At 38.6% G+C, this 17,874-nt stretch overlaps 1 protein-coding gene across 2 annotated transcripts in view; it reads left to right on the forward strand.

Moving 5' to 3' along the window:
* LOC131691593 (frequenin-1) overlaps window positions 1–17,874 on the forward strand; it is a 162,087-nt gene that overhangs the window by 9,939 nt on the left and 134,274 nt on the right. The window contains exon 1 of one of the 2 annotated variants that reach the window (XM_058978131.1): window positions 16,879–17,315. The exons of the other annotated variant lie outside the window; for it this stretch is intronic. The gene's annotated coding sequence lies outside the window, so the exon portion shown is untranslated. Of the gene's footprint in view, window positions 1–16,878; window positions 17,316–17,874 lie in introns of those variants that run through there. 2 annotated transcript variants of the gene reach the window in all.

A 17,874-nucleotide genomic window follows, 5' to 3' on the forward strand; every position in this document is an offset into this window, starting at 1 on the left:
GAGGGAGGTTATGCCGATACATGCAGGTCATGTACGCGGGTGGAATGCTTCTAACCTCCCGGACGGGAGGTTAGCGTTGTCTCCGAGTGGTTTCGTATTCACATAATTGCGTTTTCGAACGATAACGAGGATGGGTCCCGGACTGTCGGTTGTTTCGGTGAGTGGACCACCACGACGGAATCGGATTCTATCTTCCTTAGTGGGGTTCTCAAACGAAATAAATTAGAATTGAATAGCGACGAAATAAGTAACGAAACTGACCAAAATATGACTTTGAGTAGACCAAAAATTAACCAAGTAACCTCCGACGTCTCTATTTGATTACCAAATATTTGGTAGAATTAGACATAATTGCTGACAGCTTTATCTTGTCAGCTATCATGCCATGCCTATCCAATCGTGATTGACTACTTATTGATTTTTTTTTGTTCCGCTCACATTGATGGTCGATAGTCGAGAGCAATTAATGACACAGCTAAGTTAGTAGAAATCGATTTTTCTAGGCTTGGATCCGTGAAGTATTTTTTGCTGGCATCGGCGTTAAAACATAATGAGTTATGTTCTATCACTAACCATGCGGTAGTCTTGAGTGGAACGCCCAACTCCTACCAGCAGAAGGCAAAAGATTCTTCACATTTCCTTTCGATCATGTCCATGAGACCTGTCTAGAACTAGTTTTCCATTCTAAGTTTTTAACTGATTCGCTCTAGAGTACATATCCGTCTTTTCATTTCATTGCTTAATTTCTTTTTGTCCTAAATTTTTCCAAAAAATTCGTTATATTTTAATTTCTGTTAAGAGCAACGCAGGGCAATCGTTCGCTTTTTCGGAAGCCAAATTGTGTATCTGTCAGAGGGCCATTCAGTTCGACCCAATTGTTGAAGCGAAACAAGACCATTTTCTCGGACAAATTCCGGATACAGCGCAACATCGCAATCGGTCGATACGGGTTGTGATCGGAGGGATGGTTTTCTTGGTTTTTGGAAGACATTCTCTAATCATGTGGAACAATCTTACCTTCAAGATTTTAACTAAATAAGTTCAACAAGCTTCTCTTGGCAGAGACTGGCAGATTTTTCAACAATTTAATTCTGTCTGAAGTCCACCATCGAAAAATCGAAAAGGCGATTTGAATATTCCACGCTCTCGTTAGTACAGTTTCGGATTCGCATACGCCGAGCAGGGCCCCAAAGAGTGCTCATCGATGTTTCTCTCGTTAATCCGTTAACGAACTGACGCCAGTAAGTACGTTTCTTGGCTTCCACCAAACTCTTCATTCGCGTTCCTTACGTCGCCTCCTGTGTCGTCACCCCGGAAGGTATTATACGGGGCGGCCTTCTACACATATACGTCTGAGCACTCTTTGTTCCACCATGGGATGGGATCCTCATGAAGGCAACACCATTCCGTACTGTGGAAGATATTCGCCTAAAACTAGCCTCGGTACGAAGAGAAGTTCCACAATAGCGCAAAGCCGTCGGTGACCACTTGAGACTCTCGGGAAATGTAGGTGAAAGCAATGCCTAGTCTTTGCCTATAATCCCACATTGACAAGCGACAAATTCAATGCCTTTTGTCGGGGGGAGGGTCGCTTTGGTTGAAAGAATTGTACCTTTTGATCCCCAGGAGTACTCCTCCGTAAGATTCTAAGTGAATACTATTGTCACGTCTTGTACAATGCAAATGTATCACATTTCAAATTATTTAATAAAATTTTGAAGGTATCGATTTTCGTGATGTTTCTGCAATTTCACTGTGGAAGAGTGGCCAAATCCAAATCCCTTTCAAATGCGGTGGTCTCACATCGAACCTTATTGTTCCGATAGGAGTATGTGTGTCCAGTTGTTTGCAATTAGCACTGTTCATAACTCGCGCAACAAATAGGCAAACAGGTAGACGTGCCTTATCGAAGAGAAGGTAGGTAGTTCGGCAGAACAGATCCAGTGAAGGTTACCCGTTAAGAGTTTGAGTTGATATATCTTCTTCCTGTCCGCTACGACTACTGCTGAATGCAAACGTTTGCCGTTCAGTAATTTCACTGACTGAAGCATGGAGTCTTCCAAACAGCCAACCCTGTATGTCAGCAGATCCACGCAATTCAAACTCGAATCGACGACGACCCCGTCAGTTTAAACACGATTAGCTGGTACATATACTCTGTGCTCGACGGTGGAAAGGGCCCGTAACCAGTTATGCCACTTGCCTACTTTAAACTATTTTCCACCAACCGAAGCTTATCGGGGCGAATTTTCGATATTTCTGTCACGACCGAATATCGTTCCGTCAGAACTCGAGAAATCAGTTTTGGAAGCACAGATATAGCTTGAGCCGGGAAGGGAAGGTAAAATAATGGAGGCACTTATAACGGTATCCAGACAGCTCGCAAGATGAGAAATATTGCCATTGATCTGCAGGTCGAAGAACAGTTAACGCGCACACACAAAAGAAAAAAAAATCATTGCCTCGAAAAGGTGGAGAAGGCTGAAGATAACCATGAAAGCAGATTAGCTAGCTCTGCTTTAAAGCGTTACACTGCACGGACTGGAAGAAAACGTCTACATGCTCCGAGAGTTATTTTGCGAATAGATAATATTTCTGCTTTTGGATGCAGGCTTTAAGTTTACGGATTCTCAGGGTATTTCACGGTATTAGGAACTATGAATATTTTAAAAGAGCTCAGCTCAACCTCTGAACTTTTGACTGCTGCGATTGTCCGTACTTGATCTAGAAAAACCGAACATTGAATTCGGCGCTGGCTTACGTGTCTCGGAAAAATTATGTTGACCGATCAGTGTTCGGAATTCGAAAAGGGGGGGTCCATCCTCAAAACGAAAAGTGAAAGATCGCTGGAAATTCGTCATCTTGAATTCCTTGGTTTTGGTTCAACATTGCTTTCGGACGATAGAAGAACGAATCTCACCTGGGCTCTGCTGGATTTCTGCTCACAGTCCGGAAGGGCTCTGCCAGTTGCCTAAGCTACCAAGAAGTGACACTACCGGGAAGCCCATGAGTAGACTAGATCCAACGCCGGGGACGATCCGAGTAGATCACGACAAAACTGAGAGCTAAATGGCTTAGCATCGGTATCGAGAGAAATTACGCCACCGGGGAACTCTCAGCCGTAGTAAGGCGCTCATAGACTAATCTCATACCGGAATGGCTCTGCCTGTTGCTTAACTTTCCGGCAGTCGCGCTTGTGCACTGAATGCATGCTGCTCTGAAAATCCGGCGAAATCGTTTTAGGACACCAGCGACTGCACGTTCATACTTGTTCAATTTTGATGGAATTCTTGGATTTGGGGCCATCTACATCACTACCCTTGGCACACTGGATACCTGCTTCGGACTGGTTTGAATGGCAAGAGCAACGAGAATTAGGTGAATCTTGGTAATAGCATAACCCTTTGATAAATTCACGGAAGATTTCTGGTTATCTAGGACCTATCAGAGAAACTACCATGAACACAGGAAGAAGACCTACACCTACACGTTCAGAGTACATGGGGTTTCTCGAAAGGCTTCGAGAGTCAAGAGATGCAGCATTACGAAGGTTACAGCATTTGGAGAGACGTCTGAAGAAGTTTTCGGCATTTTAACGAATTCATGCGGGAGTACCTGGATGGGAGTCACCTGGAAGGCATTGTCGGTTCAGTGGAGATATAAAGTGCAGTAGACGGGCCCTCTACGCTCTAGTTCGGCAAGGACCAATGGTAATTTGGGTGAAAAATCACATGCAGCGAGTTCGGTTGGCTTCCGCCGATTAGTACGATCCAGCCGCTGATGATGTTAGTACCAGGTGGGAAAAATTCTACGTATAGTCACCGTATCTATGGTCTTTCAAGGTGCCATCTCGGTCTGTAAACAGAACTTCAAATTCCATGTCTTCTAAAGACGTTCAACTGGCAAAGATTGTCATATCGAAAACCAGCCCGATTTTGTCAAAATCTCGCCTGGCATCACTCAAACGGGACACGCTACTACGCTAAGGGCCGTGTGCTGCACTTGCAGGCATAAAACCGTAGACCAGGTTCTTAGCAGCTCTACGGATGGAGGGATTTCCTTGCTGTTTTTTGTCGGATTTTACAGTCACTTTGCGCTGGATGCGAGCACCTCCTAAACCCCTGGCAAACCTTCGTCAAAAATCGCCCCTGGGAAATTCAACGTCTTGCCTACGGTCACAGCTGGGATCTAGGCAAAACGACGGACTACGTTTCTCGTGGCATGTTTCCCAATGATTTTGTCTGTAATATCGTTTGGCCCGGTGGCCCATATTGGCTCCTGAAAATGGAAGCAAAACGGCCCAAATGCTCGAGAAAATATGAGAGAAAAAGAAGGCTACTTGCGGTATCGGGGGACTATATAATACATCCATACGGATATTAGCATCGCGACCACGAATATTCCCACAGTTGTTCGAGTTTGTATCAGTTTTATGGTAAGGCGAGAGTTAATTAGGCTGCGATGAGCACATCACCACCACGTTTTTTCCCTACACTGTTAGGTTCGCGATCGTAACGGTAATCCTTGTACCTTGAACCGAATAATTGAGACGAGTTGATATGATCATTCAGCCACCTTCCGGTCAGAACAATAACATTATGATCGACATCTGAAGCAGTGACGAATAGCTAATCCCTTGAGATTTCACATACATACGTTTGGTTTTACTGCCAATGTACCTAAAATGTACATGCATTGTTCAGTTGATTCTGTTGAGGGCAAGCAACGACGGACTTACGGAATAGCTACCGTACCTTATTCGTAGGAGAGATCAAAGAAATAGTGACCAAAGCTGACAGACAGGTTGAATAATTGAACCCTACCGACCACCACATGGAGTAGATACATCATCAGGAGACTAGCTCGAGAGTAGTTCGCGTCGATGTACCGATCGTGGGTCGTCGAGTTGCCCGAAAACTGGAAGATACGCTCCATCCACAATCGCTAGACAGACTTCGGCGCCACACCCATGACTAGATAAATGACTTAATGGGTAGAAACGGGTATCGGTATCGGGAGAAATTCCGCCGCCAGAGAACTCTCAGTCTTAGGACCGATTTCTTCACCCTCGCTTAACTTTTAAACCAGGTTCACCAGTACGTTTAAACCTGCCTTAAGCGCTAATCGAGGGTGAAGAAATCGCCCCCTAATAGGGAAGATTCACCGCCGGGTACCATCCGAGGTCACGACATAGATGGGAGCTAAATGGATCACGAATACATTGGCTTCCAGCGAAAGACGAAATTAAATCAATAAACCAAGATTTTGCGTTTCGAATTCAACTCTCCAGTAACTGGCACCATCTTGAGCACCAGTTAGACACAATTCAAACTGTAAAAAGTCACACGTCTGCTCCTTCATTCCGTGTGTCTTACCTCCCCGGTTTCAGATCAAGATTTATGCAACCCAGAATTGAAATTTTGTTACGAAATCGAACAAAAAATATTCCTCGTCCTTTTTCATTCCAGTTCTCGGACACACCAACGGACAGATACGGTTCCGTTTCTACTCTCTACATGACCACACTGCCCAGTAGGTTACGTGGCGACGGCGACAAACGACGGCAGCGGTTAATCGTTTCCGATAAATAATCACTTTATGAATTATTAATGAAGCTCACTTTCGTGACGACGAACCGTCAGTACTCGGGAGTCGCTATTTGTCTTTGTTCGTGTGCTAGAATGGCGGGGATATCGCCAGGATAATCCATTGTTCGTGTGCTGTGAGGTGCCAGTTTGATTGTAATTTTTTCATGAATAAGTTTTAGAATTGGTCAGTAATTCGCTTAAACTGGAAGTTGATAGTTCTTTCTTGAAAATAGTTATTGCCACTTGTCGATAAAAAATTATATATGAAACCATAAACTTCATCTGCTTTAATAAAAATTTTAAAAAATGGGTTCGCCTACTGCTCTGTATATAGGAATCAGTAGGCGGTGAAATTTTCCATGTTTTTAGAATAGTCTCTGTGAATAAACCTTAAAAAATTGCTTCAAAAACACTAATGAAAACAGAATCTACAGAACGAAATTTCGGCTGCCTAGATAGCATCTGTTTCTGGCCCAGTGACAGCAACATGCCAACGTTCAACCTAGGTCGTAATTTCAAGGAAAAATTTAGCTTCAAAAGTAGTAACCTCCACACGACGAAGCACTCGAATCTGAACCGAATAATGTGCTTCAGCTATTCTGAATATTATTGCTAACCCGACTTTCTCTTCGCAATTCGTAAACTACGCCGAAAAGTGCAATTCTATGTTCCTTCTCATTTTACTTCCAAAAAACCACATAGCGACACAAAAAGTGTAAAATGTACGCGAAAACCTACTGCATTCATTGTTCACTCCAGCAGCAGCAGAAGCAGTAGCAACGGATCAAAGCAGGCCACCGCCACCATTGTTCATAACAGGATGGAACCGGCAAAAGTTATTAGCTCTCTCTGTTCAACATGTCCGTATTATTTTTTTGCTGTCGGAAAACTAGCAAGTCATGCCTTTTTGAAAATGTAGCGAAAATCTCCCCCTGCAGGAAAATGTAATATAGGGAGCAGGGTCGCATACTATGATTACAATCGAAATGCTAGCAGGCCTTCCCGCTCTATTATCCGGTGGGTGGGTGTGTGGTGCTCATTTTCGAGAGCTCTTACTTCATTCGCCGAGCAATAGCTACCGTGGGAATAACAATGGCGGAGGAGGCCCAACATAATGGCAAAATGCACTCTTTCTAAGACTATTATTGCTCCATTAGACAAAGGCACAGGGTGGGATCGCTTATCATCGCATCGGTAAGCTCACAACATTGTCTAAGGATGTTGAAATTGAAGATCTACTCTGTGCGCTTATACGCTGAAGTTTGACCTGAATATGTACGAGCGAGTCAGCGGTAGGAAAGCTGTAGATTTGAATTTAGAAATAAATATTTACTTATTCCAGAGAAACGACAAATGCCATATTGTATATCAAATTCAATATAACTAAGTTGTAAATCATTTTGTTGCCTGAATAGATTCCTTTTTATTCTTTGGGAGATCGGTAAATTGAAATAAATAAAATACTAATAGTATAGAATCGTTTTTGCTTTAGGCTGTGAAATAAACGTATTGCACTCAAAATTGAATTAGTGTACAACCGACTATACCGTAGTTGCATAATTTTGAATACCAACATGTCATTTAACGATAACTCACCTTACATTCCACCGTCGAAAACGTCCGCCATCAAATCCAAAAATCCAGCACAATTCGAAACAACACTCGAAAAACTTTCCAGGCTTCAAACACTACTTTTCTGTAAGAGCAAACGCTTCACTTCTTTCGATGGAAATCACCCTTTTCATTACTTAGGGGCCTTTTTCTAATTTTCTTCACAAATTAAGAAAGCCACTTGAAACGCTTTGCGTTTCATATATAGGCAAATACTTTCACTATTTTCACATTTCCAAAGCTCATCGCACCCACAGTGCGGAAAGAAACAAAAGCAGAACACATTCTCACAGCTGATCTAAGCCAGCCATGATGCAGCAGCAAAGCGCAGCGAAACGCGCTTACGCAATCACACCTCGCTCTACAAATTTCAAGCTTTTTCTTACCTATATTACATTTTCTATCACATCACTTTTACCGCTGGCTTGCTTCAATTAAGCCCCTAATCGAAAGCCATTTTTCTTCGATCAAACATGATCGGAACACAATTTTTCACTTATGGAGCTTGTTTTGATCGAACACGATCAGACACGCATTTTTTCGCTACTACCGTAGCCGTGTGATCATAACACCACAGATTTTTCATTCAATTAAATGCCGCTCTGAAGTCGGCCGTATTTTTTATATCACGTAATCGATCACTTTAGGGCGTTTTCCTCATTTTCTTCACAAATAAAACAAAGCTCTAGAAACGCTTCGCGTTTCATATATATTTATAATTTTCACCTTTCATACGCACATCGCACCCAAAGTGCGAAAAAAAGCAAAACACTCGCACTCAAAACTGATTTAATGCGGCTATTTTTCCGCACCGCAGCGCAGCGCCAGCTTTTTCTTCCCTAATACACACTATTTTCCATCCAAGCACTCACCGAAAGCCATACTTTACGATCAAACATGATAAAACAAAATCTTTCACTTATGGCTTCGCTATGATCGAACACGATCAGACACGATTTCATTTTTCTTCGCTGCCATACTGCAGCCGTGTGATCTTTTCACTACCGATTTTTTATTCGATTAAACGCCGCTGCGTGATCGGCGTATTTTTTAAATCGCGCATTCGACCGAGAATTACCGAAAAATTCAATCACTATTTAAAATTGAACATTTCTTCACTTCGATTTTAGGAAATAAAATCGCGACGACCCGCACCGGAAAGATGGCTGACGATAGATTGTACTGACGATCGCTAAATTTTTTCGTGTCCCGCCGAATGACGATGAACCGCCGCCACGAAAAGCTTTCAAAAGTTCATTCGTTCGGTCAGCAGGGTTGGATTGGTGGTGGCTGATTCGTTCGGGGAATCGATTAGTTATCGATTATTTTCGCTGTACAGATTATTATAAATCGAATTAAAAGATTTTCTAAATTATCGTTTAATTATTTAAATAATTTGATTAATTAGTTAATACCCACGGGAACGAAAAACTGTGTAGAATTAGATTATGTAGACTCAGCATGGGAGAACCGCTCAAATAGATAAATTTAGGTAAACTGTTTGGTAATGTTTGTTCCAGTATCAGGAGAAACTGGAAGTACTCCGAAGCAAATGGGGAAAAAATCGTTCCTGTATTATATTCTCTTTTTGCTTCTTCTGATAGCAAATCGAAGTAAAAAAGAGCTTTTTTTCTTCCTATGTTTACAACAGAGGAACTGGGAGAATGAAGTGCATACTAGACTAGAACAAACCTGTAGTTTTCATTTAATCAAAGGAACAATCAAATCCTTGTTTTTATACGTAGCCTTGAATATGCCCAAACTGAAGTTAAAAATACTCAATTTTGGGTATACTTAGTAATTTTTTTTTTTTAAATATCCGATTAAACGAAAGAGCAAAGCTAAGTCGAATCTTTCGAGTTACGCTTTTCCATGAGACGTTTGTTTGCAAATTCACCGGTGGGTTTGACGACTCATTTTACAATCAAACCATTCCAAAGTTTAAAACGTTTAGTATTTTTGCACATTTTAGTGCGCTTATGACATGCAAGTGCACATTAGTATACAAAAATACTAATTAGTCGCGTTCAACAATTTTATGTGGAAACTGCTATGATATTCTATGTGGCAAACTTATATAATTTTTATATACACATGTGGGGAACATATGATCCATGTTTGCATTATTAGCTGCGTAGAAATATATATATATATATATATATATATATATATATATATATATATATATATATATATATATATATATATATATATATATATATATATATATATATATATATATATATATATATATATATATATATATATATATATATATATATATATATATATATATATATATATATATATATATATATATATATATATATATATATTGTCTTTTCCAGATTTGTTTTTTCAACTTAGAACAATCCCGCGAATCTGGATTAATTCCATAATAAATACCAAGTCGAAACAATTGTTTAGCCCAATGATTTGTCAGCTCGATCGGCATCAAAGGTCAGATGCGCGTTTCCCTACAATGTCATCAAATCAATAAACATTTACAATTGTACTATCCTTGGGTTGATGATGAAGTATATATACCGGCCAAATTTACTTGTTTTAGATGCTTCTCTAATAATGAATTAGACGGGTTGGAGAGCCACCATGGCAATATATTCTGATTGCTGTTGAAAATCGAAATATTGTTTTTTCCCATAGTTTCAACTTGCGTAAGCCCCAATAAACAGTACAATATAATATGCGCATCTAGTGTTGCGCATGCAGATGCTTATTTCCCGATCCGCTAACGCGGTTTGTATCGTTTGTAGGTTTGCCAATTTTCATAAGATGATCCTGTCATGAGGCATATATTTTTGTTTAATCTAAGCAGTTTTGGATTTTTTTAAGTGAGATAAATTTCTTTGATAGTCGTAGTCCAGTTATGGCACACTAATTGCTTTTTATAGCTATGTTTTTTCACCTTTTCAGTTCAATTTTGAGGGAACTCGATTAGACGCCACAAAATGGTACTGGGCCAATCAAATGGATCAGTTTCTAGCTAACGCATTGGCTTTTTCTTTTGCTGCAACTTAATAATGTCCTGAAACCCAGTATAAATTGACATGATTTTATCTGCCAACTCAGATCGGTATGCCAGAATACACTCCCAACTTATTTTGAGCGACATCTAGAAACCCGTAGTACATTAAGTCCACCCTGACTAGCTGGAAAAATGGAGATATTTGCTTACCGGGATCCACATATGTGCATTCTAGCATTGAATCTGTTTAAGACACTGTCGGCCAGTATTCCATGAGGATACTACCGTTTATTCCTGAACTTTTTATATCACATTCCGTTAAATGGTCCATATTGTACCTATCTGTGTGGAAAATTTTTAGTTACCCTTCAATAACAGACATCTTGTCTTCAGATTCGTTCAGTGTCATTCGCTAATATAATCCGCTGAACATTTCTTACGTGCGGTTTGATCAAGGATAAATAATAAAGAGGTAAAATGTGTGAAAAATACTAAAAGTTAATGTAGTTCATTTTTATCTGTTAAAGTGAGTGACTTTGGTCCCTTAAATTTTGACCGTACTCATTACTTGATGGCGCCCGAAAATAAGACAAACAACGCATGCAATTCCAAATAAAAACTGCTATGGTGAAAATATCGAACAACGGAGTAAAAGACAACAAATCTGGCCCGCTAAATGCAATTGAACTGAAGTGTTTGCTTCGATACGCGAATTCAATTTACGCGTTTTGGATTTTTTGTCGACGGATTTAAGCTGCCTTAAAATGGTCAACAGTTACAATCAAATTGAATTTGCCTTGATAGCAAAACGGCTGTACAAAATTACGAAACAGCCTGCTGGAACAGGAAGTAAATGAAACAATGAGGAGTATCGAAATTTACCATTTCGAGTGCAGAAAGATCAATTCAGAACATGCTTCAAAAACGGATATATATTGAAATGGATCTCACATTAAAAACAGCTTGCAATCAGGTTCAAGAATCGTGCTGCTGATATCGTGGCTTACCCGAATAGAAATGCACAACAGTATTACAGCATTTTTTATTGTTACATTACAACGAAAAACAATGTTATTCTGGAAAATTTACAATGGAAATATAATATCATTTGTTGTTTCTACATCCAATTTCATTGTAAACCCGATTTTTACATTGAAAAAGGGGGGTCGTTAAGGGATGTAACAATGAAAAAATTGATCTTTTCCCATACATTCTGAAATCAAAAACATCGATTTACATTGTTTTTCCGTTGTAGATTTTGGAGGCATGAAGGACTGCATCATAAGTACATCGATGTAACAAGAAAAGTTGTTGTTAACAAATAAAACTGTTGTAAATTCAACGTTTCTACGATCAATTTCGATATTACTTTCTGTTCGGGTATTACTCAAGTCAAACCGCTCTTCGGCTTCTGAAATATGGCACCAGCAAATATCCCGTGACGCAAACCTTATTGAAATGTTCTTCGATGCAAATCAATCGAAGGTATGCTGAATTCCCAGTTGAAATAGTTAAAAATCGACAGTGAGTAGACCTTCATCCAGAATCCGGCGTTCCCGTCGAAAAAGGAGTAGTACCGAGAAGTACCAGTTCGAAAAATACAAAGTTTACGCTATGGATGTGATGGGCAATACCGGCGAATGGCTCGTTAAGAAACTGGGTGCCAAGTTTTCAACTTCATGGATGAGGCCAAGGATAAAATGGGAATAAATGAGATGGTGTAAATTCATGAAACTTTTCAGATCACGCGAGGAAAGAATATATCCGGCTAATAGGAAAGTGTCAGCTTTGTATCATACACAGCCAATCTTTCTCTCTGATAGTCTTCACTAAATCTCCTATCTAGTCCAAAACGTGAAAGAGTTTGACATTGTTACTGATTGGGTCTCGGTTTCGAGTTGGAACTTCATTTATTATAACCACAATAATACCTCGATAACATTTTGAAGAAATGTATGAGCCAAATAGTTGCAAATGGCTGTAATTTCAGAATAATTGCAAATAAAACTAAATTTCTTACTCGTTTCATTCATATTTTGGCAGTGGTAAGCTTTTTCGAGAAGAAAATGAAGTTTTTGTTGTAAGCTACGACTCACTTGCGGGTGAAAAAAAGCAAACTGTATCACTTTGCCAGTTCATGAGCTGAATCATAGGCGTCGCATGACTAATTTTGGTTTTGCCGCAAATCGCCAATCGGTTCGATATCGGTTTGATGGGATGAAAAAGAAGATTGTATTATAATTATCTTTTTCTAATTTGTTTTGTTCCTTATTAGAAGCACTCGGTTCTGTCGCAACCCTCGGATTAGGTGTATGTACGAGAAGATGAAAGAATGTGCAAAATATAAACCACAAAAAGTAAGTTTTCTGTTCGACTTGATATGAGCTTACTTTCATACCTGGATGCAAAAACTCAAAATTACAGTACGGTTACTGTCATTTTGTTGCAAAAAAAGAACTACGAAAGGAACTCTTAAAGTATACCGACTCCAATTTTTCCTTGTTAAAAAAAGAACAACCATGCAAAAAGATACGTGTAAAGAACGGGTCATTTTGTGAGCTGAATTTAATTTTATTCATAATTTCAAAATAAAAAAGTGATATTTAACCGTTATGTGTCCAATGAAAAATGCTGAAACACTCATGACTATGGCTTTCTTTAACCGACTTGGACACTTTTGGATGTTCCGCTCTTTGATTATGTGAAATTGAACCAGATGAGTGGATCTGATTCTTGTTAATCCGGATTTCTCCCCACGGGAACCTGCTCCGGAATGTCCGTTCCGGGGTCAAACCACGATATACATCCTGCTGATGCAATTCTAAGAATTTTGATGCCCATATTGTCAGTATTCCATTGAAATTCACAAATAGTATCCCAGCACTTGAACATGCTTCCAGATTCGCGGGAGCCGAATGAATTAACCCGGTTTGTTTTATCAAGTCTAAAAGTGGATGAGTTTCGTGAATTCAAAACACCCAAGAGTGCCGAAATCGGTTGGAAATTGCCTTTGTTATTGGAATTTCAGTTTCGTGGATACCCGGGTACCCTCGTCGGCTTGTTACGTAGTAAAAAAAATCAGGAACTCCTCCTCACTCCACCAATTACTATATCAAAAATATTATTAACTAAAGAACTTGACTTTGTGAATTTCATTCATTGTTTTTTTTCCAAATTTACACCTTTCCGATCCGATTCAGTGACGGTTCAGTGCCGTGTAAGGACGCCAATAATCTGTCATACAATTCAAATGCGAGTATTCACACTTGTCTGGGGCGGTGCCGATTTGGAAACGATGGTCCAAGGCAACAACGTTTCGTAAAGTGATTCACATAATGTACTCATTTTGCTTACTATTTTGTTATATTATCATTTTTAGCCGATTTATCAATTTTATTTATAGTGAAATTTTGTGAAATGTTGAATTAAAAAAACTCTAGAAAGATAACTATCGAAAAAGATCCAATCGAACATCGGCCTTGTTTCCATACAATGTCGTGGCATACGTTATCAAATCCCCAACTACATACGGGGAACGTGCCATTTAAGCCAATATATTCTGATTCCTGATACGTTATCAAAACTGAAGTTTTTCTCTCCGCAGTTCTCTTTCGTATCTGTTATCACCCAGGCAGACTATAATATTCCTCGGGTCAAATAAAATAATAATATCAACAGATCCGCAGGATGTAAACCATTTTGCAGTTCGTGGGCCAAATTTAAAAATCATTCTTGAAACACTGTAAGTGTATACGGCAGCTCGCTATTGGCGATTTGCGGCAAAGCCAAAATTAGTCATGCGACACCTATGATTCAGCTCATGAACTGGCAAAGTGATACAGTTTGCTTTTTTTCACCCGTAAGTGAGTCGTAGCTTACAACAAAATCTTCATTATCTTCTCGGAAAAAGCTTACCACTGCCAAAATATGAATGAAACGAGTAAGAAATTTAGTTTTATTTGCAATTATTCTGAAATTACAGCCATTTGCAACTATTTCACTCATACATTTCTTCGAAATGTAATCGGGGTATTATTGTGGTTATAAAAAATCGTTTCATAAATAAAGTTCCAACTCGAAACGGAGACCCAATCAGTACCAATGTCGAACTCCTTCATATTTTGAACTACGTAGGAGATTCAGTGAAGACTATCGGAGAGAAGGGTCTGCTGTGCATGATACAAAGCTGACACTTTCCTATTAGCCGGATATATTCTTTCCTCGCCTGATCTGGAGAGTTTCATGAATTTACACCATCTCATGAAGGTTTAGCTTAACTTAGGACGAACGGGAAATGCTGTTGCGGCAGCTACGGTGCTCAACAAATTACATTTCAAAACAGCGCGCATATAGCTCTGCGAATAATGTTAGAAACCACTATGTTCTACACTCTTTTCGCAAGATGTTTACTCATCATCTTATAAAATGATGGTTTTCCTTCATTTTCATAAACAATTATCAACAAATTGATCGGTAATTTGGTGTTTAAAAGTAATTTTTTATCAATGTTTACATAAAATATTTGCACTATGACAGAACAGAATAAAATCAGCAACACTTTCCTTCCAGCGCTATCTGCGAGCGGTTTCAACGTAGAATCGCCAATCGCTAGAGCACTCTAAAGGTAGAGTGTGGACAAGATGAATTTGACTTTGGATACGCGAAAATTTGATGTATCCAAACGAGCAGAGCTTTGTGTTTTGGAGCTACGGGAACGAAGTATCATTTTTGAAATTTTTGCGAGCAATTTTGATAAGTAGACTGAATAATGTTCAGGTTCAAAAACGAAATAATGGTGTTCATTATTTCAAATTAAAAGTATGTTTTCAACCGATTCACTGCTGGATTTTCACAATCGAAATACTAATTGTACAATAATTTACAGTAAGTTTTAGTGTTATGTTACAATACAAAAACAAAAAACTTCAACATTTTTACAGTAAATTTCAATGTAAAATAGAGTTTTACAGTGAAAAAGGAGGGTAACATTAAAAAAAATCAATTTTCCGCCATACATTTTTTTCTCGAAAACAGTAAAAATTAATGTGAATGCACTATATCAGTTTTTTGCTGAACCGTGAAATTTATTGTTACATGAAATTTTATTGTAAATCTACTGTGAGAACTTGGCATCGAACAAAGTTGAAACAGTAATAATTTATTGTTTTATGATTGTTTGTAGGGTAAATGCTATTGTAAAATTCTATCCGGGTAGAGCTTCAAACAAGTTCCCTACTTGAATTATTGTTCATTGATAAAAGCAGTTCGGCGAGAAAATAGTACACCGTGTTGTTTTTAGATCATTATCCTTATCATTAACATTTAACCAGGCATGGTTAACATGGCCAAAATCAGCCATATCAACCGGATCTATTTGCAAATAACACAATCCAACGTTATATGATCAATACTGATGAATTATAAAAATCTAACACTTTTCAAACAATCACGAGACAGCACAATGCTGACTAAAAGCATTTCTGTTTTCACCAGCACCGATACAAGATCGAAAAGATTATGAAGGCGATTTGTGTTAAATTTAAAACTATACACTTGAGTGCTTGATCATTTTCAAGCGATGCCAAAATTTCTTCTTTTCGGGCGGTGGTTGCCCATTTATCTAATATTCTCTTGTTCAGACTCTACCTAGAGTGCTCCAGCTATCGCTACATGTGAATAATAAAAATTCAAGGGCAAGTACTAAATCTTTAGTACGATGCAGTGCTAAAAGTCGTAATTAATTAATTACTTTAAGTACCGTTAAGTACCATAAAGTACATAAATTATCGCCAATATTTGAAAAGTACACGACAAATTGATTGTAATTTAATTACTGGAACGTTTTTAAGCATAGTTCTTTTGTACTTTAAATACGCAAAATATTTTAAGTACCACTTTAATGCACTTTAAATTCTTTAAGTACTTGTACAAAGACAATAATTACATTAAATATTATATTACGTACAACTAGTTTTAATTATTTTCATTAATTACATTCAAAATACGCTTGTGCTGGCCCTCGTAAAAATCTTCATACGAATTATTAAATAGTATCAAAAGACTAGATGTAAACGGCATTGCTTTGTTAAAAATAAAATACCTTCCAATTGATTGGAGATTACCGTGCATAATCGATTCTTCGATGGTGCTCCACCGGTGCGGCCTCGACTGTATTCATCATATTCATGATCGAACACGGTGGCCAGTCTCACCACATCATCGGTAGTCCACCTGAATGTGCAATCATTTCTAGATTACCTTTAAAATACTTTCGATATTTGGATATTTAAAGGTCGATCAAGGGTAAAGTCCTAACAATACGATACAACATCATTTTCCTATTTCTGCACAGAAAACTACGGGTTTTTATTGTTCTTGGATTCCAGCTCATTACACCCTAATTAGGTTTTTTGGGGCGCTTATTATTTTTTTAAACTTTTAACATGTTTTCGTAGTTTAATCTTTTATAATGTTTTATCAACTTCAAGGTTATTCGACAAAAATACAAGCCTACCGATAATAACTGATTAACCTTCCTCTTCGATACACTAACCAATATTACAAAATTCAATCTGGGCGCCCTGATGACGAGAGGGTGTTCATTTCTCAAACAGCTTAAAATTTTAATTCGAATGGCGGTGGCTCGCGTTGTTTGCGGTTTCGCGTGTGATTTTATATTTTGCGACGTGTACGTGTTTCGTACCCTGGGGGAAATTGCGGTCACCGTGATAGTGAAGAAAAAAAAGATATTTGATTGCTGATAGTATCATGTTTTTGTTGGTTAAATCAGTCGAAATATTTCGTTTCGTGTTTGGCTTTCCGACTAGGTTCGCTGCGTAGTGCGCTAATCGGCAGAGAAAAAAGCGACAACGATGAGTGTGATGCGTGTGTTAAAAGCTCCCGTGGTTCGTGTGCTGTATTCATGGGAAAGCTCGCTTAGCACCGTAAGTGCGTTTAGCAGTTTTTAGGTTGATGCAAATATTGTGTTTAATTCGCAATTAAATTAATTTTTTAAAAGAAATGTCTGCCTCTATATTTTTAACTAAAATTTAAGCTGGTGATTTTTTATAGTAAGTGTTCTTGGTTATTGCGAGCTCCGGAGTGAATGAATGCACCTTGGAATAACGATTGTGAGTATTGATCAAATGCACAAAATTGTATATCGAGTTATATACTATTATTCTATCATCGCAGAACATATGTGTAAGCAGAAGTTTAAAAGTCATTTATACACAGAAGTTTGAGGCTCTATCTGAAACTACCCGCTTTTCGACGTCAAAATTAATTTGATTCTTAACCTACCTTTACCGGTTTTGATTGCCTCTTGAGATAATCCTTTCCGAGTTGGAATAACTATTTAGCAAGAAGCGGTCCTTTTGTGGTTTAACTTTACTTCCCAAGCGACCACAAACTTTGAATCGTGAATTCGCTCTACAGATGGGAACAGGTTAATTAATACACGCAAATAAGTCTACCCTTTCGGAAGGGCAAGGGTAGAGTTGTGTGAACTAAATAAGCAGTACGTTTTATCGGAACCTAATCTAGATGTGAACACTCCTCGAACAATAATAATATAATTATTTTTGATTTTCAGGCCAATGTTTGATTATCTGCCCTATCTGCGGTTGCTGAACCTTTTTATGTGTTATAATTGTGGTCAACTTTAGCCTTTTTATATGTTATAATTGT

This window comes from Topomyia yanbarensis, chromosome 1 (assembly GCF_030247195.1).
Source record: "Topomyia yanbarensis strain Yona2022 chromosome 1, ASM3024719v1, whole genome shotgun sequence".
Taxonomy (NCBI): domain Eukaryota; kingdom Metazoa; phylum Arthropoda; class Insecta; order Diptera; family Culicidae; genus Topomyia; species Topomyia yanbarensis.